The sequence below is a fragment of the Octopus bimaculoides genome, chromosome 24 (assembly GCF_046866305.1).
Source record: "Octopus bimaculoides isolate indiv1 chromosome 24, ASM4686630v1, whole genome shotgun sequence".
NCBI lineage: Eukaryota > Metazoa > Mollusca > Cephalopoda > Octopoda > Octopodidae > Octopus > Octopus bimaculoides.
The window spans coordinates 15,485,767-15,511,036 of NC_142951.1; the positions used below are offsets into that span (position 1 = coordinate 15,485,767).

A 25,270-nucleotide genomic window follows, 5' to 3' on the forward strand; every position below is an offset into this window, starting at 1 on the left:
ATTAATTTCAAGAGCAGGCTGTTCCATTGATTGTACCAAGTGGAACACTTATCACTGTAATCAACAAAGAGCCACTAATATAAATGCCATCATGCGAGACAGAAAAATATGCTTGTTGCTTTTTTCTTTTTCAGTCTTAGAGCAAGCCTATTATTTGTTTACAAGTGCAGGCATAGCTATGTGGTTAAGAAGATCTGCTTAACATCCAAGTTGTTTAGGATGAGGTCGCACTGCATAGCACCTTGGACAAACATCTGTTGTTGAGCCTTCAGTTAATCAATACCTTGAAAGTGAAATTTGGCAGACAGAAACTGTACAGAAGCTTGTATACACAGATACACACATACAGAAATATATTTGGGCACAGGGATGGCTAGTTCATTTCATAACTACATGGTTACATAGCCTAGTAATTAGGCAGTACATTGTGTCCTTCAGCAAGACACATAATTTCATACCACACCACCATGCATGTGTGCACATGCACGCACACACACACACACACACACACACACACACACACACACACACACACACACACACACACACACACACACACACACACACACACACACACACACACAAATATATCATCAGATAGCCAAAGGGTTACGTTTTGGAAGTTCATGTGACATGAACTGTCAATCAGTTGCTGGTGTTCTGGGTAGAACATTTAACTTTAGATTATGGCTCTAACAATCAGAGATTAGATACCACATCAGTTTTGTTGATCCTTGCATCAGAATTTTTCAGTTTTCTTGCTTGGCATTGATCTAGACTGATTCTTGCTATGAATGACATGTGCAACACCTATTCTACATGAAACTCATCATGGTCTTCTCCCAACAGCTGAACATTTTTCTTGGTCATGGGGAATTCCCAGAATATGTGTGTTTATACACATATACATATGTAGAATAGGATGAGGGCTATCTGAAGACAAATGAATATCATATCGCCAATGCAATGTAGTAAAACCTTGTTATCCTCTTGTTTCATCACACTGCTCTTGCTTATCCCCTTGCTCAAGTACACAACATAGGCATCACCCACAATCACAACAGGTTCTGATGAAAGTTAAATCTGTGACCAAGTTTTTAATTCCTGGTCGTAGAGATTTCTCATCGCTTCTCAAGAAAATTCCCTTAGAAGAAGTATGGATGCATCTCACAATTCATGCTTCCTAACTGAAAAATTTTTCAGAGAAGACTACAAATAAAACCACTCCAATGCATAAGTTTTCTAAAACAACACAACATCACAGTAGGTTCAACAGAAGAAAAAGGATACAATTTAAACATCCCTTTTCCCGTTTTCCCCATTTCTTACCCATACACTCTTCCATTCACTCACACTCTTAGTTTCTCTGACCACTCACCCACTTTTATTCACCTCTTACCTTGAGATGCCACCTGAACACCTCATCACCATTATTTATCTCTATGCAGCTACTGATTCATTCTCCGCTCTCCCCTAAACATGAGTAGCTATGTGGCTCCTTTACAAGAACCTGCTCTACCCCAACACTCTTTTTCTTATATCTTAACTCTTTGGCATTCAAATTACTCTGTTGAATGTAATCTACATTTTTAAAAATTAATTATGTAGTATTTTGTAACTTCAAAATTTTGAAGATGTGGCTGTTTATTTTTAGAATGACATTATAGGGTAGGTGTGAAAGACTGGATCTGGCCACTTTCAACATAAAACAGATAGAATATTTGGGCCAGATATGGCCGGTTTAAATGCTAATGGGTTAACCTTAGTACTGGCTCATCCCATAAATATGCGGTTTTTTCAATAGCATGAACTAAAAGTTGGAAGGGGACAGGTTAAACTACCTGCATCAACTCACTGCAAAAGCAGGTAGTAATTTTACCATGTCCTTATTCTTAGTGCAAGTTTTGATGAGTGCAGTTCAATTTGAAAGGTTATCTTTTCAAAGCTATAATGGAAGTGACAAAGGAGCATATTCAGTATATTTTGCTTTATAAGTTCAATAGAGGTAATAACGCAACGGAAAGTGCAAGGAATATTACTGCAGTATATGTGGATCAGACAATAAGTGTAAATCAGTGCCAATGCTGGTTCCAGAAATTCCAAGCCAGAAACTACAGCCTAGAAGACGAGCCTTGTCCTGGAAGATCTGTAGAGCTTGACGAGGACATCCTGCAAACCCTGGTGGAACACAATTCCCTTGTAACTGTTGAAGAACTAGCAGAGAAGCTTGGATTTGGTCATTCAACCATTCATCGACACCTGCATGCCATTGGAAAAGTCAGCCAAATGGGTCAATGGGTGCCTCACAAACTTTCCAAGTCTAATCATATGCAGAGAGTGAATGTGTGGATCTTGCTGTCACGTCTCATGAATGAACCTTTTTCAAACCAAATAGTGACTGGTGATGAGAAATGGGTTCTCTGTAAAAATGTCAAGTGCCAAAGACAGTGGGTAGGGAAAGGAGAAATACTGTTACTCCAGGCTAAAGAAGGTCTTCACCCATGTAAGGTGTTGTTATCTGTTTTAGTGGGATATGAAAGGTTTAGTACACTTTGAACTTTTAAACCGAAGCCAAATGATAACAAAGGAGACCTACTGCGAGCAGCCTGAGTGGCTTAAGTCAGAGCTAGAAGGAAAACAACCATCTTTGGTTTCAAGACAAAAGATGTTCCTCTATCAGGATAATGCTCACCCACATACAGCAAGGATGATATTTCAAAGGCTGGAGCAGTTTGAATGGGAAATGATGCCCCACCTACCATATTCACCGGACATTGTCCCATCTGATTATCATTTATTCCGCAGTCTTCAAAATCATTTGGATGGAAAAAAATATGAATTCTGTTGATGAGGTCAGAACAATACTGGAGGAGTATTTTTTGTCACAGACAAGTGAATTTTGTAGAAAATGAAGGAGAGTAAATTTTAGATTAAAAACGAACATTATCTTAATTTTGAAAAATAAGAAAAGTATAAAAGAACACATTATTTATGGGATGACCCAATATATAGGTGCAGGCATGGCAGTGTGGTAAAAAGCTTGCTTCCCAATCACATGGCTCTGAGTTCAGTCACATTGTGTGGTGCCTTGGGCAGGTGCCTTCTACTATAGCTTTGAGCCAACAAAACCTTGTGAAAGAATTTGGTAGACAGAATTGAAAGAATACTATTGTGTGTGTGTGTGTGTGTGTGTGTGTGTGTGTGTGTGTGTGTGTGCGTGTGTGTATGCCAATGTGTTTGTCCCCCACCATCGCTTGACACCTGATGTGTCCCTGTAACTTAGCAGTTCAACGAAAGACCAACATAATAAGTACCAGGCTTAAAAAAAAGAACTGGGGTAAAATTCTTCAAGTAAAAGAATAACAAGATAAAAAAGCCCCACCCCTCACTCCAAGTTTCATAGTCTTTTGAACTGCAAAGGCAACCTCACTAGTGCCAGCGACATGAGAAAAGCACCCAGCACATGCGGTAAAGTAGTTGGCATTAGGAGGGGCATCCAGCCATAGAAACCATGTCAAAGCAGACACAGGAGGACAATGCAGCTCTTGGACCCATCAGATCATATCAAAAAAACTATCTGATCCATGCCAGCATGGAATATGGACATTAAATGACAATGATGATGATGATGACAAAAAAAAAAACACAATTGAAAGCAGTATTATTTTCATAACTGAGTGAGGGTAGTGGTGGTGGTGAAAGGTAGAGAGGGAGTGTTATGCAATAATTGAATAATAGAAATAACCAAAAGAATAACAACACATACAAACAACCAAACAAAAGCAAAGGAATTAAACAAAAACTATTAACGAAATCCATCAACAATGAATATAGACAAACAATTTTTTTGTCATAGAAATGGCTATCACCTGCCTTAGTTTAGTCAGTGAGAAGTAACAAACAAGGCTAATAAACACTGAAAAACAATGTGCGTGTATATATATATATGTATCTATCTATCTTTATATAGATATACACACACACACACACACATACATACATACATACATACATACATAAACAGGGTGGTGTAAAAGTTATGTACCACCCTAATCACGAGAAAAACCGTTTATATAAGAGATATGATAATCTTTTATTTTATTTACAACATACATGATCACAAAATTATTAACTCACAACAAAAAAATAGTTGCAATAATTGTTCAAAGTGATTTCTCTCACATTCATTACATTTCTGAAAATGAAACCAAAGAGAATTTTGTACATTATTCATGACCTCAGTGTTGTTCTTTGCTCACTGAAATCATGTTTTCTTTTAATTCTTGGACAAGTTGTACAGTAAAACAGACTTAAGGTGCCATCATAAGAAAAAGTCAACGGCTGTTAGGTCTGGGGATATCAGAAGCCAAGATAAAGGACCTTGTCAGCCAATCCATCAATTGGTGAAATTTCGTACAATGTTGGTGAAGTGTGAGAGTGCTCCATCCTGCTGAAACCATGTATGAGTTCTTTCTTCAGTAAATAAACCATTTATTAGAGGCATCAAAAAAGATTTAAGCATTCATAAATATGAGTCACCATTTACTGTACTGTCAAAGGAGTAGGGTCCAATTCTTCTTTCACTCCAGATGCCAGCCCACACTGTAACTCGTGGGTTATACTGCGGATTGCTGCCTATCCTGTTTGGAATGGCATCTGACCAATAGCAAGTTTATGCCTGTCCACTGACCCCATAAAAAGAAAGATGGCTTCATCCAAGAAAAAGAGGTTTCTAATAAACTGCTGGGTTTTGGAAAGGATCTAATCACAGAATTCTGTTTTCTGGTCTCTCTCATTGCCATGTAACACCTGAACAAAATGAATTTTATACAGATGGAAAAACAATGCATTGTGAGTGAATTTGGAAGACAAAAAGGTGTGTGGAAGCCAGTCATACATATGTACATGTATAAACAGAGAAAGAGAAAAGATGAAAAAACACAGAAGATTTGTTTTACAGGATTTAAGAGTATATTAGAGTCATGATAATAAAGATATACAATTTTGTACAAAATAAGATTTTGTTCTTTCAACATAACTGGAGTAAGGACTGGTTTTGCATTGCTCATCAAACTGAGAGTTGAAAGTAATGCATATATGTACACGTATATATATATGTACACGCATATATGTACACATATATATGTACACGTATATATATATGTATATGTATATATGTACATGTGTTTTTACCCCTTGATTAAAAATGTATCAAAATAGTCAGTTCTTAAAAATGAAGCAATCCATGGTAGGTCCAGTGTCCAAGCAGTGTAAGAGAGTTCCAAAGAAGGGTAAGTCAAAATCCACACCTATGGCCATTTCAGGAGTTCATTGCCGCAGTCCAATTACAAGTTAAAGGGCATCTCGACAATGACCCTTTGTGAACTACTTGAATGTGAAATTTCTAGAGAGTTCTGTTCATCCTGATGATTGCAGGGAATTATGTATAAGCGAAACAGGGAATGCATTATTGGAATGCTCAAGAATCCACAGACAACAAATCCGGAACATCAATGTTTGCCAAATTCTATTGAGCGAACATATAGAAAGATGTGGTCAGAAAATGTTTCTAGTTTTTCCTTTCCACAAACTACATGACACCAGTGAGGTTAGAAGAAAGATAAAAGAAAAATGGTTTATCGAAATGTTCAAACCTGTTCTGAACGCAAATAACAGCAATAATATAACAACCAGTTAACAATGTGAATTAATAAATATAAACAAGTTACAGAATATCGGTACGCCTGGCAAACCATGATGTTTAAGAGCATGTGGATTCTAAAAATTCAGCTAGCTGGATCATTCTAAGAGGTTGTAAAGTTGTCAAGAACTCAACTGTCAGTTAAACACATTTGAAATCTGATGAGTACACTATGTATGAAAGTGCTAATTTTGATAAAATACCATAATAAAAGACGTGAAAACCAGACTACGTTTTAACTTTATTCAACTGATATATTATTCTATACATATTCACACAAATTTGAAACAAAATATATAATATATATATATATATATATATTTATATCCATGAGAGTTAGAGGTTGGGAAGCCAACCAACTAAGGGATAGTACCAGTTCACTTGTCTTTTCAAAAAAAGTATCAAAGTACAGCCCAGAACTTGGGGTTGGTGAGATACAGTAGTAATCAGAGCCTCCAAGAGAAATTTGGCAAGGTGATACTAGACAAAGGAGGGCAGGGTGTATGACCCATCATGTCCTTAAGTAAGGTACTTGCTATCACCATTTCTTCAATACATGCAGCTAAGAATGAGTTGTGGCTGCAGAGGGGCACCTCACAGACTGACTTCTATTAGTCCACAATATTGCAAATAGGTGTCAGTAACTTATTAATAACTATAATATATCATCATCATTTAATGTACATTGTCCATCCTGGTATGGGTTGGAAAGTGTGACCAGAACTGGCAAGCTGGCGGGGGGGGGGGGAGGAGCTGCATCAGACTCCAGCTTGATTTGGCACGGGTTCTACAGCTGGATGCCCTTCCTAACACCAACCACTTTACAGAGTGTGCTGGGTGCTTTTATGTGTCACTGCACGGGTGCTTTTATGTGACACCACCACAAGTGCTTGCACCACCAGAAGGATTGGTCTTAACACTTCTGCTACAGGATACGTGTCTTCTGTTATTATGATGATGATGATGAAGAAGAAGAGGGATGATGATAAAGACAAAGGGTGGTGATGAAAACAAAGTGTGAAGTGAGAGTAGATTGAAGAGGGGGAGGGAATATCTCCATAAATCACCGAAGCTGGTAAGGTATGGTACTTTATTTTGGACATCGTAGCATTTAGTTGATGAGAGGTGAACCAACTCCTGCATAAGATGCTAGTCTGTTCTATTTAACATTCCCAGGAAATACAGGTACACTACCTATTTTCTAGTATCCTTGGTTCCAAAGCCCTGCTGGATTAACTATTTTGTCAGACTATTCATGGTCTGTATTAACGATTCATCAACACACCTCTAACCTACTAATTGCATGCATCACATGTGTCTAAACAACCGTGAACTGCTAGAAACTTAAATTAATCATTCAGCATTTAAAGCAGCCGTATCTGACCAAAATATTCTACCTGTTTTATACTGCAACTGGCCAGATCTGGCCTCCCACACTTACCCTACAATATTATTCTAAAAATAAACAATCACATCAATGAAATCTCAAAGCTCAAATCTCAATGCACGACTAATTCTTATCAATGTCAATAAATAAGCATTACATTTAACATTGAAATTTAAATGCCGAATCGTTAAACAAATACAGGATATCAAATATAAAGTATTTTTCAACAATTCTTCTTTCTGATATGGATCAGTATCTATGCCTGATACCACTGATGCTCTCGATTCTCTTATCAGCAGTAGACATAGCTAAGAGTAACTTTAAGCTAAATAAACAGAGGATCGCTTGGAATTTTGGTACAGCCACTAACAAGTGCAGTATTATCAATGCATAATAAATACATGGTGCACATAATGGCACCTGTGGTTGGATAGTGAATTAGACAGGTATTTGTGAGAATTTCAATTCTTCCTTATGATTTATCTGGATTAAAGGAAATCCTGGACTATCAGTTGCTGAAAAATCAATGGTATGCTAGTGTTAAACATATTCCCCTCCATAGCTAAGTGAAGATGGTGCTGAAGAATTAAATGTCTTGGCCCATATACACAAACCAAACCACAAACAGCAGATATGAACTCATCAATAAAATATACACACAGCTGTTTCACCCCTCATCATCATCATTATCCTCATCATTTAACATCTGTTTTCCATGCTGGCATGGGTTGGACAGTTTGACCAGAGCTGGCAAGCAAGAGAGCTGTACCAGGTTCCAGTGTGATTTGGCTTGGCTTCTGTGGCTGGATGCTCTTCCTAATGCCAACCACTTTACATGGTATGTGAGGTGCTTTTACATGGTGCCAGCATGGGTGCTTAATATGAAATAAAACCGTTAACATATTGTTAAGTCTAAATTTTGAACATCAATTCAGAACATACAAATATTAATTATATATTTCTCACACAGTATTTGATAATCTATTATAGGCATTAAACATACTTTGTGTTGCTGTGAACATGACATTCTGAATGTTTAAAAGAATCTGTTGAATTCAGAGAGCATGTGATGTGGTTGGCCTGAACAGTGTCTTAAATAGACTCAAATACTGATAACTTGCTCCAACATCATGTTCTCTTACTGGGTCTTTATTTAAGATAATCTTTACTGTAAAACTGAGCATGTTTACAAATAAATAAATAAATAACAGATTCCGGTATATAGAATATTTCCCTGAAGGATGCTTGTTGGTTCGGAGATTCATAACAGAATTGCTGAGAACATTTGTCTGCAAACAGTTGTTACAAGACTAAAAAAAAAAAAAAGAAAAAAGAAAAAAAAGAAATTCAAATTTTCTATACAAACTACATGTTCCCAATATATATACTATTTCTGTGAACAGAAATCTTTGAGAATTTACCAACTTTTCGTTCATCATCTTCCTGAAAATGGATTGCTTCCGGCTACATAGAAAACAAAACAAAACACAGTGCTCTCATGAGGGTGTGCTAATTTGCATATCAGTGTTAGTTTGACAAATGTCCAGAGATGTTACTAACAACACAAACGTGACAGGATCTTCCTTTTATCTTTGTCAGTCACTAGACTGTGGCCATGCTGGGGCATCACCTTGAAGAATTGTAGATGGACTTATCGACGCCAGTACTTATTTTCTGTAAAGTCTGGTACTTATTCTATTGGTCTCTTTTGCTGAACTGCTAAGTTACAGGGACATAAACACACCAATACTGGTTGTCAAGTGGTGGTGGGACACACATGCACACACATGCCTATATATATATATATATATATATATATATATATATATATGACAGGCTTCTTTCTGTTGCTATCTACCAAATCCACTCACAATGCTTTGGTCAACCTGAGACTATAGTAGAAGACACTTATCCAAGGTGTGACACAGTGGGACTGAACCCAGAACCATGTAGATGGGAAGTAAGCTGTGTTGGCTGTTATATCATTAGGTAGTGATTATATAAGATATACATTGTGCTCCAAAAATGAAAGTGATTTGTGAAGGATGTGGGCCATACATACCAGGACTATCAAGGCAAGAGTTTTATGACTCTTGTTCTTTTCTATCCTACCTGGCTCTTATTGTTGTTATTGTTTTCCATTTTGTTTTACACATCATTCTCATCATTTTACATCTACTTTCCATCCAGGCATGACCTGAATCAGCCTTCACAGATCAAATCAGCTCCCACTTGGAGTTACTTATCCTTACACACAGGTCAAGGCATCATACTGCTAAATTCATTTTCAAGATCCTTGTATCTGATGGTTTCTAAGCCTCCTTCAGGTTGATGTTTTGCCATTGATATTAATATCGTTACAAGGCAGCAAGCTGTTAGAATCATTAGCATGCCAAGCAAAATGCTTAGCAGCATTTCATCCATCTTTACAGTCTCAGTTCAAATTCTGCCAAAGTCAACTTTGCCTTTTGTCCTTTCAGGATCAATAGATTAAATACCAGTTGAGTACTCTCCCAAAATTTCAGGCCTTGTGCCTTTATTATTACTATTAGGACGCATGGCCTAATGGTTAGGGTGTTGCACTCATGAATGCGAGATCGTTTCAATTCCTAGACTGGGTAGTGTGTTGTGCTATCAAGCAAAACACTTCATCTCATGCTGCTCTGCAAATACTTTCACACATAATGTGCAGTACACCATGCACCTGTTCAGGCAATGTCGATTTAGAGAAGAAAGTGAGCTAATGTGTGGCACATACACTTGTCATCATTATTATGATAACTATTATTAAAGTGGCAAGCTGACAGAATCATTAGCATGCCAGACAAAATGCTAATCAGCAATTCGTCCAGTCTTTACATTCTGAGTTCAAATTCTGCTAAAGTCAACTATGCCTTTCATCTTTTTGGAGTCGATAGAATAAGCACTAGCTAAGCACTGGGGTCAATGCAATCTATTATCTCCTTCTCCCCAAATCTCAGGCCTTGTGCCTATAGTAGAAAGGATTATTGTTATCATTAACCCTTTCGTTACTGTATTTATTTTGAGATATTCTGTGTTTCTTTCAATTACTTTAAATATAACAAAGAATTTAGTAAAATAACTTAGTTATCATTCAGCTAGTGTTAGGAACATAAATTGTGACTAAGGTTTGGTGGAAGATTTTAATTCAAAACTTATGAAAACAAGACATTTGTACTCAGAGTCAGGGCCAGTTTCAGGCGGGCTGGTAACGAAAGGGCTAAGGCAGCAAGCCGGCAGATTCATTACCACCACACTAGACAAAATGCTTAGTGACATTTTTTTCGGATCTTCATGTTCAGAGTTCAAATTCTGGCAAGGTCAACTTTGCCCTTCATCCTTTCAATAAAATATGAACACTGGGTTCAATGTAATCATCTCCCTCCCCCAAAATTTCAAGCCTTCTGCCTATAATAGAATGAATTATTCTTTGTATTGCCACATGCAGGTTGCTGGCCATGCACGGGTGTGCCCTTCATGCTAATGACAATGAAACACCACAAGGCAGAAACCTAACAGAATCATTACCATATCAGGGAAAATATTTAGTAGCATATCTGCTGGCTTTTTACATACTGAGTTCAAAGCCTGCCAAGGTCAATCATTTAAAAAAAAAATTCTTTTGGTATCAATAAAACAAAAAGTACCAGTCAAGTACTGGGATTGATACAATTAACTTCTTTCCCTCAAAAATTGCTGGCCTTGTGCCAAAATTAGAAAGAATTATTATTATCATTAAGGCAGTGAGCTGGCAGAACTGTTAGAATGTACAGATGGGTGAAATGCCACTAAGCATTTTGCCCAGCATGCTGAGTTCGAATTCTGCGAAGATCAATGTAATTGACTTACTCCTTCCCTGAAATTTCAGGTCATGTGCTAAAATTAGAAAGTATTATCATTATTATTATTATTATTATTATCAAGGTGGCGAGCTGGCAGAGTCGTTAGCATGTCAGGCGAAATGCTTAGCGGTATTTCATCTGCCGCTACATTCCGCTGAGGGCGATTTTGCCTTTCATCCTTTCAGGGTCGATAAATTAAGTACTAGTTGAGTACCAGGGTTGATGTAATCAACTAGCCCCCTCCCCCCAAATTTCAGGCCTTGTGTCTACAGCAGAAAGGATTATTATTATTATTATTATTATTATTATTATTATTAACAGCAACAGTAGTAGTAGTAGTAGTAGTAGTAGTAGTAGTAGTAGTAGTGGTGGTGGTGGCAGCAGCAGCACAACCATTTATCAAAGGCTTTTGAATTTGTAGAAAATAAAACCAGCTAATTTTTTTTTATGGCATCTTTAATTCTAGATGAAAATTGTAGAGTAAAATTGACAGGCTTTCTTCAGCTGGGGAAGGAGATGCATCAACTGCCTCCATCAAAACATTCAATATAAACCAAACAAGATTAAACAACATCAGTATAAGTCAAAAGCTATTAATGAAAAGCAGACTATGTGGTTGCTTGATCTGTTAGAAATAGCAGCCAAATTCCTCACAAATAACACATTACCACTTTACTATATCAAAATATGGTAAAACACATTAGATTATGTTGTTCTAGACACACTAATAAATATGTACAAAAAATGTACATTTACACATATGTACTCATGCATTTACATATTTACATATACTCACACACACGTGTATATACATATACACACAGACGTGTATATACATACACACACAGACGTGTATATACATACACACACATACGTGTATATACATACACACACGTGTATATACATACACACACAGACGTGTATATACATACACACACACATATGTGTATATACACACACATACATGTATATACACACACATACATGTATATACACACACATACATGTATATACACACACATACATGTATATACACACACAGACACATACATGTGCAAATACATACAGACATATACATGTGCATATACATGCACACATATGCATATATAGTGTATATACATACACATACATACATGTGTATATACACACATGTATATAAACATACATATGTATATACACACACATGTATATACGCACACACATGTATACACACACATGCATACACACACACATGCATACACACACACACACACATATATACACACACATGTATACACACACATGTATATACACACATGTATACATGTATTCACAAATACACACACAGTGATACACCCATACACAAATATGTATATTTGTACACATGTATACACACATTCCTATATATATATATATATATATATATATATATATATATACATATATATACATATATACATATATATATAGTGGTCTATTTCTAGCACATTAAAGGTCCACTTTAGTGGTCAACGTTATATATATATATATATATATATATATATATATATATACACACACACACACACACACAAATATAGGCATATCCATACACTATACACATACATACATAGAAACACACGTGCATACGCATATACTTACAGACATGTACAGACAGACAGAGAGAAACAAACGTCTGATCACAGCTGAAACAGTTTTTGATTATAGATCTGGTGGATCAAGGCTAACCTGTTCTTAAACAAATCAGTCAAAACAGAAAAAAAACCCCAGACATTTCTGACCCAGTTTATTTCACCTGTGTGAAACAAAACAAACATTGCTACCAGAAACAGTTTGCATTTACTGGTTTCCCAGCAAAGATCGAAGACAGAATGAAAACTGAATGGGGTTGCATCAGGTATTGAAACAGTTTGCTTCATGCTCTTGCTTGATGGGGCAGGGGGTCATCCCAGGTTAGTGGCCCCAGAGACACAATCATGCATAGAGCTGAACAGGTTCACCAATGCTCTCCCATTGCTGGCCATCCCAAGCCAGTCCCTCTGCAACCCCAAGGTGACATCAAGCCTCTGGAGATCTTCCCCAATCATGCCCAGCCATCTGGTGCAGGGCCTGCTATGAGGCCTCTTCCAGCCTGCAGCTGTTGCGCTGAATGAGAGTAAAGCTCTGGTACGATGATCTAGCAGATGGAGGGCATGTCCATACCAGCTATGAGGTGGGACACTGCAGACTGATGCATGCACGCATCAGTGAAACAGAGAAACTAAATGATTTCAGCAAAGGAACTTTTGTTTCATTTCCCCAAGTCTTACTTGGTTGAGCATAGACTTAGTGTTGTTGACGATTTGCCAAAAGAAGCAGACTTGAAATTATAAAACATCATGATTTACAGCTGAAGCATACAAAATTGTCTCCTCGGATTAAGGAAATCTGCTGTAGTCGCCAGGCACAAGATTCTCATTAAAGTCATTTTCATTTTCTTAGTCAATAATGTACTTTTTTGTAATCAGTACTTAATAAAAGATTTACTGGTAGATTCTTTTGTATTAAATAATTGTGAAAAGATATTAAAAATATTGTGGTTTTTTTCCAACCACTGATGGGGTATACATTCTTCTGGAAAGTTATAGTGGGGCCTAGGGGAAAATAGGTTGGGAAACACTGAACTAAACCCTTCATGGTGGTGCCGTAGCATGGCCAATGGTCGAAACAAGCTAAAGTTCTAGCAGCAGAAAACACTGAAGTTGAAGAAAACACATGATGCATATGGAGAGACTATTTACCAAACAAAAATCACACACGTTTTTATATTATTTCAGAGAAAGAAAATTTTCAGAAAAAATTCTCAATATTGAGGAGGAATGGCAGATTGGTGGGGATTATAATGTTAGAGGAAATGAAAATAAAGAAATTTAAAAAATAACAACATTGAGAAAAAAAAAAACCACACAGCAAAGTATGAGAACCACAACATTTGTTTGTGGTTCTCTAGCAACAGTTATTTGTTCTCAAATCAGATATGTTAATCTCTTCAGTTATTAGGCCATCTGCTCCATCCATTGATAGCAATACCATTAGAACTGGTGAAATGCCAATAATTATAGCCCCATCACCATCACCATTACCACCATGTTTCCTTGATATGACAAGAGATAGAGAATAGAGAAAATGAGAAGCAGTATTTAGCATTTTCTTGATAGGCATATGGCCAAGTTTTTTGGCAGGAGAGACCTCCAGCATATCACTGGTAATGAATGACAAGAGTCAACCCAGATAGAATTTGAACTCTCTGATACAGTTGCTATTATTAACTCATCGAGAATATATGTTTTTTTTATTTTTTCATTTCCTTCCTTTCTACCATAGGTACAAGGCCTGAAACTTTGCAGGAGGGTGTTAGTTGATTACATCAAGTCCAGTGCTCAACTGGTACTTATTTTAATTGACTGTGAAAGGATGAAAAGTAAAGTCAACAACCCCAGTGGAATTTAAACTCAGAAAGTAAAGATTGATGTAATACTGCTAAGCACTTTGCCAGCTCACTGCTGTTAGATGTTAAAATCAAGAAGATCCATAATCAAAGACATCCCAGTTTGTGACCATCTCATCTTTTTAGGGGCATAAGGACCTATATTATCCACAGTCTCCTTTCTAATTTTTAAGATGATATTATTTGATGGAAATTTTACTACTATTTCAAACTGGTTAAGTGACCACATAAATGATTCATCACCACAGTTGAATCGGTACAGTAAGTACAATTGAATCAGTACAGAAAGCAAGTACCTTAAAATTCCATGTAGAATACACACATTTGTCTTTTTCACCAATATCAAGATTAAAATTAGGGGTGCTTATTATAAGTTTTCACCCAGCCACTTATATAAAAATGGTTAATTAAACATTATTTTAATGATATTTTTTTTATAATCATGCATGACTGTCAGTGCACTGATTGGAGGAAATAGAAGAGTGCTAACCATATTTAGTGTTGTCATATCTCTGCAATCTGAATTCTGCCTGAGTTGACACTGCCTTCCATTGGTCAGAGATCAATAAAATATATACAAAAGGTGAGAATAGGCATGAAAACCAAATTGAAGACAGCAAGTTTGGCTTTTTTTTTTTAACCAACCTCTCCTCTTCTGAGGATTAAATGCTGATACATTACTGCACCAGCACTAGCATGGTTTCCATGGCTAGATGTCCTTCTGAACACCAATTACTTTATAGAGTGTACCAGGTGCATTTATCAAAGCACAAGCACTAGATAGAGATGTTATCATTTCCTCAACAAAACTAAAAGGTCTTCTCAATCTTGATATTTCCGATCTATCCTTTTGTTCAGCAACCATTTTACTGAATGTATTGGATGCTTTCAGTATTGGCACCAGTACTAAAAAACAATGTTCTATTAGAGAGAGAGAGAGAGGATAAAAAGGAGAAATAGATATACAAAAAGGGAGGCGGGGAGAAGAGATAGACAAGTTTTAGCAGCAGTAAAATCAGTCTTACCTACCTACTACTACAACAACCCAAATTACATGGATATCACTGAAGTATAATTAATAGTGACTTTCAAGAGATAGTTAAACAATGACACATACACATGAAAATTATAACACAAAATTTTGTCTGTACATATATGTGTGTATCTAGTAAAATACATTCTTTTGATCTAAGAATACACCATATATTGTATGTGATGTATTACTAAATCATTCAAAATATCCAAAATGTACTGAATAATGCATACTTAAATGTGTGTGTGCGTGTGTGTGTGTGTGTGCACATGTGTGTGTTAAACACATGATTTTAAGCATGTATAAGCATACAAAACTTTAGATTGGTATTTATCTTTGTTTCGTTCATTAGACTGCAGCCATGCTGCAGCACCACCTTGAAAAATTTTTTTTTAGTCAAAACAAATTGATCCCAGTAATTATTTTTGTTTTTTAAGCCTGGTGCCTATTCTATCAGTCTCTTTTTGCTGAACTGCTGGATTACGGGGCCATAAACATACAAGCACCAGTTGTCGGGCAGTGGTGAAGGACAAACAGACACAATGACATACACACACACACATACAATGGGCTTCTTTCAGTTTCTGTCTACCAAATCTATTCATGAGGCTTTGGTCAGCCCAAAGCTACAGAAGAAGACACTTACCCAAGGTGTCATACAGTGGGACTGAACCCAGGACCATGTAGTTGAGAAGCAAGCTTCTTACCACACAGCTACATCTGTACCTATGGTATGTTTGTATAAAATGTATATATCTTGTATACTAAATTTAGACATACATGTGTGCATTTAAGATGCGCTCCCTTGACCACAGAATACATCTCAGATACATGCACACATTGGTGTATAACATAAAACAAGCCACCAAGGGAATCTTTGTACAAGGGGCTGTTCAACCTGCAAGAAATAGCAGCCAAAATCTCCCAAATCAAACCCTGCTGCCTTAAAAATGTAATGCAACATACATAATACATTAAAAAAATGCAAAAACATCCCCAAAACTGTAAAATACAAATAAGATTGAAAACTTTACTCCCTGTGTGGCGCCATACCAAATGAACCATGATCTGGTGGTTGGGGACCCCTGCTCTATAGAATAAGATGAAGCAAGATATTGAACCTGTGGCCTAGTCCCAGTTACTATATCATACATATCAAATTCATTAAAATCTTAAAACTTTGGTGGTATGGCTTTAAAAAAATCTCAGAAATATACTCTAGTCTATGTACATAGAAAACATTGTTATTATTCATACAAATATGAATGAGAGATTTAAAACTATTTTTCACATTCTGTGTTATATTTTATATTGAAGCTTGCCATTTCACACTATTTGTCTCACCCGAGAAAGTAAGTCAACAAACTAACAAATACCACTTTGTGACAGAATAGTTTGATAGTGTGAAGGAGATTTATGTTTAAAAACCACTTAATCTAAATATATATATATATATATATATATATATATATATAAATAAAGCTCAACAAGCATGAAAAGTTAATGTTTAAAAGTTCATATCTTTGTTACATTTGATGTACAAAAACAAAAATCAGAAACCAAAGAAGAAAAAAAAACCTAAAAAAATCATCTTATTTTTCTCTTTCTCAGCTTGATATTTGCATATGAATTCATGTTGTTTCACTGAGTATATTTCTGACACTTGTCAATGGGCAGGTTTAATACACAAAGAGTAAACATGTCTTGCTTGAGCAGTTTGTTGAAATAGGAGATTATATGAGACAGGAGGAGACTACTCTGAATGTAGTGGGGAGAGAGGGAAAGAGAGGGAGCAGCTATTGAGGTTGGTAGCTATATGGTTGAAAAGGGCCATCGAGAAATGGTATGAAGGCAAAGAAAGGAGCAGAGCTGAATCCTCAAAGACAGTCATTAAGATGCTGAAAAACCTTGGAGAAATAGAGTTACTTAGATAAAGGGTAAAGACCCTCTTCGGTCATGAATGACCATGGGACAGTACCTAGGAAGTTACCCTCTGAGTCACAAGTCCAGGCAAATTTGTTTATGGAAAACCAGCAGTTGCCCATACATGCTATCCTTCCTCTCCAAGAGAAAGGGTAACGGCCAATACAGCTTGGCACCAGTGATGTCAGAACTCATTTCTATAGCTGAGTGAACTGGAGCAATTTGAAATAAAGTGTCTTGCTCAAGAACACAATACACAGCTCAGTCTGAGAATCGAACCCACTACCTCATGGTTATGAGCCCAACACTAACCACAGGTAGTACAGGGAAACGTTATCCTCAATGACTGCTGTAAGAGAAAGGAATCGATTTAGAAAGGAACAATTATAGAGTTGTCAAATTGATGGACCAAGTTATGAAAGTAGCAGAAAGAATTATATCACAACTAATGAGGAAGACGAGATTGGATGCAGTTTGGACTTGTGCCAAGGTGGTGGGGTATCATTCATATCCTCTTTTCAATTAACAATTAAGAGGACATTGTACTGGAGAAGACCCAGTCCCATCCATCCAAACTAGGGAAAACAGATGTAAGATGATGATGATGGTGATTACACAACAGAGTTTGAATTCATAATATTGTTGCAGTTAATGGTTTATTACTACTTAAAATTTACAACTACTATTCTACATTGAGAGAATAACACAACTTCTGTCCCTGTGAGACCACAAAAGAACCTTTATGTCAGTGATTCCCAACCTATTTTCCCCCAGGCCCCACTATAACTTTCCTGGAAAATATATGCCCCACCAGTGGCTGGAAAAAAACGTCTAGGCAAGTTTGCTGTGAAAAAAAGAATTTCCCAATTCCATGTCCCACAAAAAAAAACAAAAAAAAACAAGGATCCAATGTCCCACAACAATTTTCCCAGACCTCACCAGAGGGGAGTACACTCCATGTTGGGAATCACTGCTTTACATGGTCACTCAACTACAAACCAGGGAAGGAAGAGCACAGGATAGAAAGAAATAAAACAAGAAAGAAAAGGAAGAATACAAGAAAGGGAAGGGAAGAATACAAAGGAGGGAACACAGGTCAACAGGGGAAACGTTCTTGGATTTCACGCGATTCCATACCATGGTAATCTTCAAGCTCTTATATGCTGTGCCAACCCCACTTCCCGCAAACTGCTCCTGATTCAAGGAAAACTCACACCAAAGACTATTTACTTAATTCTTTCTCTCTGGCCAGGACACTAAATTTTACAAACTAAGCTATTGAATATTTTGGGCTGTTTTATAATTAATATTATTAAGTGGGATTTTTTAACCATTGAATATATTTACATCATTTATTTTACATCTCTACAAACTGTGGGGGCAATATCCTAATTAGTTAGATAAAACAATAAATATATATATAAAGAGATAAATTTATGGTCTATTTTGAGATATAGCTATAAAATAAGCTCAATGAAGTTTTCTTTACTTGATGGAAGTTGGCAACATATCTCATTTAATATGAAATAATATACACTATAGATAATCTGTTCAAGGTCTTTCAGAAACTAAATATTTAGTAAAACTCACAAGATATTCTTCTCTTTCTGTTGCTTTATCTAAGGCAGAATAAAAGTCATGCTTGTAGTCCTACTATACTGCACTGCTTCTTACCTTAAACCTGCTTTACTCACTTGCAAATTAGATTCATTCAAGCTTAGGCTACTCCTCTCTTCACCTTACATGCATCATATTATTATAAATTATATCAGCAGGCAGTGAGTTCACAGACTCATTGGGCAGAATGTTGGCAGTATCCATTCTGACTTTATACATTCTGAGTTCAAACTCTGTCAAAGTCAATTTTGTCTTTCATCTCTTCAAGATCATTTAATAAAGTACCAGCCTAGTACTGCAGTATAGACTTCTCTTTATCATTTTCTCTCTGGAAGAATCTGGCAGTGTTCAAACATGGAGAGGAATGGACCCTGCTATGTTTTAACTTTCCAGTATTCAGCTTACTCTGTCAAATGTAATGCTTATTTATTCACATTGTTTTGAATGAATTTTTTATGGCTGGATGTCATTTTCCTGTTGCCAACTTTCACCAGTTTCCAACCAAAGTGATAGTTCTCCATGGCTAGATATGTTTTTCACGGAAGACTGGAAACAAACAAAATTGTTGGTATGACAATGATGCTCATCTACAATTGTCATGTGATACCTAGACAAGGGTACACACAATCCTGCACACACATATATATATATTTTGTCAACAAAATCCACTCACAAGACTTTGGTTAACCAGGGCTATAGCAGAAGACACCCATGTTGTCAGACAGTAGGACTGAACCCAAACCATGTGTTGAGAAGTGAAGTTCTTAACTATACAGCCATGCTTGTGTCTTCATATATATATATATATATATATATATATATATATAAAGCAAAAGGTAAATGGGATTAATAAATCTAGGCAGATATCTAGAAAGCACTCAAGTGTTAAGGAAACTTGGTTAACAATATCAAACAACCAGATACCAATAAATTCAAATAGAATTAGCATCCAGAGTAATTCCTCACGACAAGCATGACAAGTAGATTCAAATATCGCTTAGAAGAATTCCAAGAAATCCAGAGTATATGAGAACGTGAACAAGAATATATAATTATTAAAGGCGGTGAGCTAGCAGAAATGTTAGCACGCTGGGCGAAATGCTTAGTGGTATTTCGTCTGTCTTTATGTTCTGAGTTCAAATTCCGCTGAGGTTGACTTTGCCTTTCATCCTTTCGGGGTCGATAAATTAAGTACCAGTTACGCACTGGGGTCAATGTAATTGACTTAACCCCTTTGTCTGTCCTTGTTTGTCCCCTCTATGTTTAGCCCCTTGTGGGCAATAAAGAAATAAGAATATATAACTATTGGTGCCACTCACAAGAACGGCCTGGTAGCATGTACAATGTTTTCACTAATTGCTTCTAGTACCTATGTAGTTACAGACAGACACTGACATCCTCTCTCTACCCAGGCTCATGTGCCCCCACCCAACTTTCTATCTCTAGCAATTTTAGCAAGGTCATTGTAAGCAAAGAAGCAAAAGGCCATTGTGGTACATGATTACCAAACCTGTATAATTTTTAACAGGTAGAGAGAATTTTTGTTTATTTTATTTATTCAACCAGAACTTCAAAAAAAGTTATTGCAAGTAAAAAGAATTAACTTTACAAAAAAAAAAAAAATTTACAAAAAACAAAAAATGGAAAAGAAAATTAATCAGCAGTTCTCCTTCCCTTCTGCCACCATCACCCCAAGAAGAATTTTATAGAAATCTTTTGGCAATCCAACATCTTTTTTAATTAGAAAACAAAATACAGGTTGAATTCATATCATTCTTCTTCCTTCTCCATGGTGTTGAAGAGGGGACAAACAAGGACAGACAAAGGGGTTAAGTCGATTACATTGACCCTAATGCGTAACTGGTACTTAATTTATTGACCTCGAAAGGATGAAAGGCAAAGTCAACCTCGGCGGAATTTGAACTCAGAACATAAAGACAGACGAAATACCACTAAGCATTTCGCCCAGCGTGCTAACGTTTCTGCTAGCTCACCGCCTTTAATAATTATATATTCTTGTTCACGTTCTCATGGGTTCAGTCCCACAATGTGACACTTTAAGCAGATGTCTTGTACTATGTCTGTCCAAAGTCGAGTGAGTGGATTAGGTAGACAGAAACTGAAAGAAGCCCATTTTGTATGTATATGTGTACACATATACACACACACACACGCGCATACATGCATATGAATGAAGATAGCTGTATAAAGAAGTGTTGATTGCTTAAAGTGGATGACACGTGTGGAAGAGGGAGTCCCAGGAAGACATGGGATGAAGAAGTGAGGAGCAATCTCAGGATGTTTGGACAAACACAGATAACTGGTATTTGTTTGCTTATGTCCCTAGTAAAAAGTGATCTATAGAATAAGTACCAGACTTTAAAAAAATAAGTCCTGGGGTTGATTTTGTTCAACTAAATCCTTTAAGGAATTGCCCAAGCATAACCGCAGTCCAATTACTGATTCAAGCAGCAAAAGATGACCCTCTTAACTGGCACAGTCAATGAAACAGCCTGCTCATGAAATTAAATTGCAAGTGGCTGAGTACTCCACAGATACACGTACCCTTAACGTAGTTCTCAGGGAGATTCAGCATGACACAGCTGGCCCCTTGAAATACATGTACTACTCATTTTTGCCAGCTGAGTGGACTGGAGCAATGTGAAATAAATGGCCTTACTCAAGGACACACTGCACCACCAGAAATCACACTCGTGACTTTATGATCATAAGCTGAATGCTCTAACTAAAAAGCCATGTGCCTTCACAAACCCTCTTTATTAAACACAAAAATTAGTCTGCTTCCCCCATCCTACCATTTCCAATCCTCACAGCCACCACCGTGTGGGTCAGACAGAATTTGGTGAGGCAGAGTTTCTATGGCTGGATGCCCTTCTAGTTGCCAACCCTCACCTGTTTCTCATGGAAGACTGGAAACAAACCCTATTTGTGTGATGATGATGTTCATTTACAACCATCACATGATGTATACACACACACATAAACAAAACGGGCTTCTTTCAGTTTCCGTCTACCAAATCCACTTACAAGGCATTGATCAACCTTGAGCTATAATAGAAGACACTTGCCCAAGATGCCATGCAGTGGGATTGAATCCAAGATGACAAGATTGGGAAGCAAGTTTCTTAACGACACAACCAGACCTGCATAATTTCATTATCCATGAGAAGATAAACTGTGAACTAGAGTTTACTGAAAACTTCTAAAACAAAAAATAAAATCTTTAGAAGCACTGACTTGGAGGTTATTTAAGAGAAGGAAAGCTCTTTCACATTCTCCCGATTTCATACCTGTGTTTGTAACAAGACAACAACAACTACTTCAACATCCGCAATGTTCTGATAAGAAGTAGCTGTCGATGTGTAAATAAGATAAATAACAAAAACAATGACGTAAAAGAGACAACTGCCTATATATACATACATACATATGCACACAGAGAAAGAGAGAGAGGAGGGAGATGCTTTCAAAAATGGGAGGGATGATGGTGGTGGTGGGAGAAAGTGGTAATGAAAAATCTTATACGTTTTTCATATGCCAAAATCTTGTTTATTCAAATAATCACTAAGTTTACACCCCAAAATGATACTGAAAGCAAAAACACCTCAAAATGCAATGAGAAAAGATAGAGTGTGTATACACACACATACAAACACGTATACAGCCGTGTTACTTATTTCTTCTACATAAAGTATCACAAGAATGGACGAGCAGTGTTTCCTTGAGCTAAATTGTACTGAACATATAACATTAAATGAGACAACTGTAATAATGTTTATATCTATAAACTCTTATGGTTCTGTAATTTCATAATGGATATACAGAGTGTGACCAGCATTTCATATACATATCCAACAGTCACACTCACATTTTACATACACATGCACATATATAATGTAAGAGTTGTAAAGCTTATAAAAATATTTCTTATATTGTGCCAACATTATTTTAAATACAACTCGATACATTAGTTATGTAGTTAAATTGCTTTAGAAACTCTGTACAATGCAAGTTGCAAATAACTGAGTAATAAACAGAAATAAACAGTTTATATCTTCACATCAACACCAGAAAAAACATGAACATATTTAAAATTCACTACAACCAAAAATATATACACTTAAAAATGTACTATTTTACAAGTGGCTAGTTTATAGGTTTACAGAGATAATCCTGTTTTAATCCTTTTGATCATGTTTACAAGTTTCAAAATCTATTTCTGCAGTAGGAGAAAATTCAAGGAGAAAACCCCTAAGAATTGAACTGACAGAGAAGATTCAAACTTTGGCACAAAGCCAGCAATTCTGAAGGAGGGGTAAGTTGATTACATTAACTTCAGTGCTCATCTGGTACTATTTTGTTGAACCCGAAGGGATGAAAAGCAAAGTCAACCTCAGCGGAATTTGAACTCTGAGCATGAAGACGAACAAAATGCGATTAAGCATTTTTCCTGATGTGCTGATAATTCTGCCAGCTCACCACCTTACATAGGAGTCTAATACCAAAAAGAAACAAAGAACTTACAAGCTACATGGGAAACATGCCTTAATTCATAAAGGCTGAACGAATTGGCATAATATAATATAGTAAAGTATGTGTTTTATTCTTAGTTTGATGTGATGGCCAGATGGTTATGTGAACTTTGATAAGAACTGCATTTTAGATTGCAGTCATTTCATTACTTTGGGCCACATTGCATAGAATTCTAGATATAACCCAACACACCTCAACCATAAGTCTTTATAGGTTTGAAGCACATGAATATGTTTTGCTATAAAAAAGTTTATTATCCTAAAACCAAGGTGCCACACAAAAAGCATTGATGTGGGTGCTGGTGCCATATAAAAAGCAATGGAGACAGTGTCACATAAAAAGCACCCAGTACACTATGTAAAGTGGTTGGCATTAGGAAGGGTATCCAGCTGTAGAAACCAAGCCAAAAACAGACCATGCAATCTAGTTCCTATCAAGCCATCCAACACATGCCAGCATGGCAAACAGATGTTAAATGTTGATGACGATGATGATATATCTATCTATCTATATATCTATATAGATACTTTTACATGCTTGCAGGAATTGGATGGAATTTATTGACACATTTTCCGCAGCCAAATGCCCTTCCAGTTGCCAGCCCTCACTTGTTTCTAATCATCATCATCGTTTAACGTCCGCTTTCCATGCTAGCATGGGTTGGACGATTTGACTGAGGACTGGTGAAACCGGATGGCAATTCCTCTTTACCAGCATTTTCACAGAATATTGGAAATTGATGACTCTGCTTGTATGGCAATGACACATTTACATCAAGCACATGTTAAAACATAGAGACACAAACATACATAGAGACATTCCCCCCCCCCCCCACCCACACACATAGATATATAGACAGATAGATGAATAGAGAGACAAATAAATACCACAAGCTTCTTTCAACTCTCATCTACCAAATCCACTTACAACGCTTTAGGTGGCCCAGGACTATAGAAGACAATTGCTATACAGTGGAAAAGAGATCCCTATTTCAACAGTGGAAAAGAGGTCCCTATTTCATGATGATTCATACTGGATATCAAAATGCCAACTTCATCACTGTTGTTTATTGCTTTGAGAATGCTGTAAAGACTGTAAGACGTGACATGGACAGAAACTATGAAGCCATGGTCAGCAGGTGTTATGACTGTGTTTGCATGCCAGAATTCATCCAACAACTGATAAACAGGGCCTTAGGCTCAATTCAGACAGCTATGTGAAACTGCTGGAGATTATGGTCAATCTCTGATGGGAGAGAGTTGCTCCTGGAAGGCCATACGTGAGGTAACAGGATTTGGCTCCTTGCCAGACCTCTAGAAAGAGGGGTTGTTGGAAAATTTCTATGACCTCACCAACCCCTTTGGAAACTACTTTGGAAAAACTTATCTCCCAGCCATAGTCAAGTTGATATTTTTTGATTTTTTTAAAAATGTTCTTATTTTGGAATGGGATATTATATTTTATTTTATTTTTATAAAAACTGTCAAATTTACCCTGAATGTCCTGTATAATACATGCAGTTATAGATTCTTGAGGTATCATTATAGATCAAATATTGATGAAACAATTGTAAATTTTGAAATAAAACGACTTGCTCACTCCATTCTCCCTGTAAATGATTATATAAACTCTATGGATATTTATGGATTTTCATAAATACGATCTGTAAAGCAATCAATCTCTGATTTAAAGTTATATCTGATAGCCTGTACCTTTGATGAACTTA

General features: G+C 36.6%; 1 protein-coding gene across 4 annotated transcripts in view; it reads right to left on the minus strand.

The window, feature by feature from the left end:
* The window catches only part of LOC106871258 (uncharacterized), a 187,560-nt gene that overhangs the window by 141,781 nt on the left and 20,509 nt on the right, over positions 1 to 25,270 (minus strand). The window lies entirely within an intron of this gene.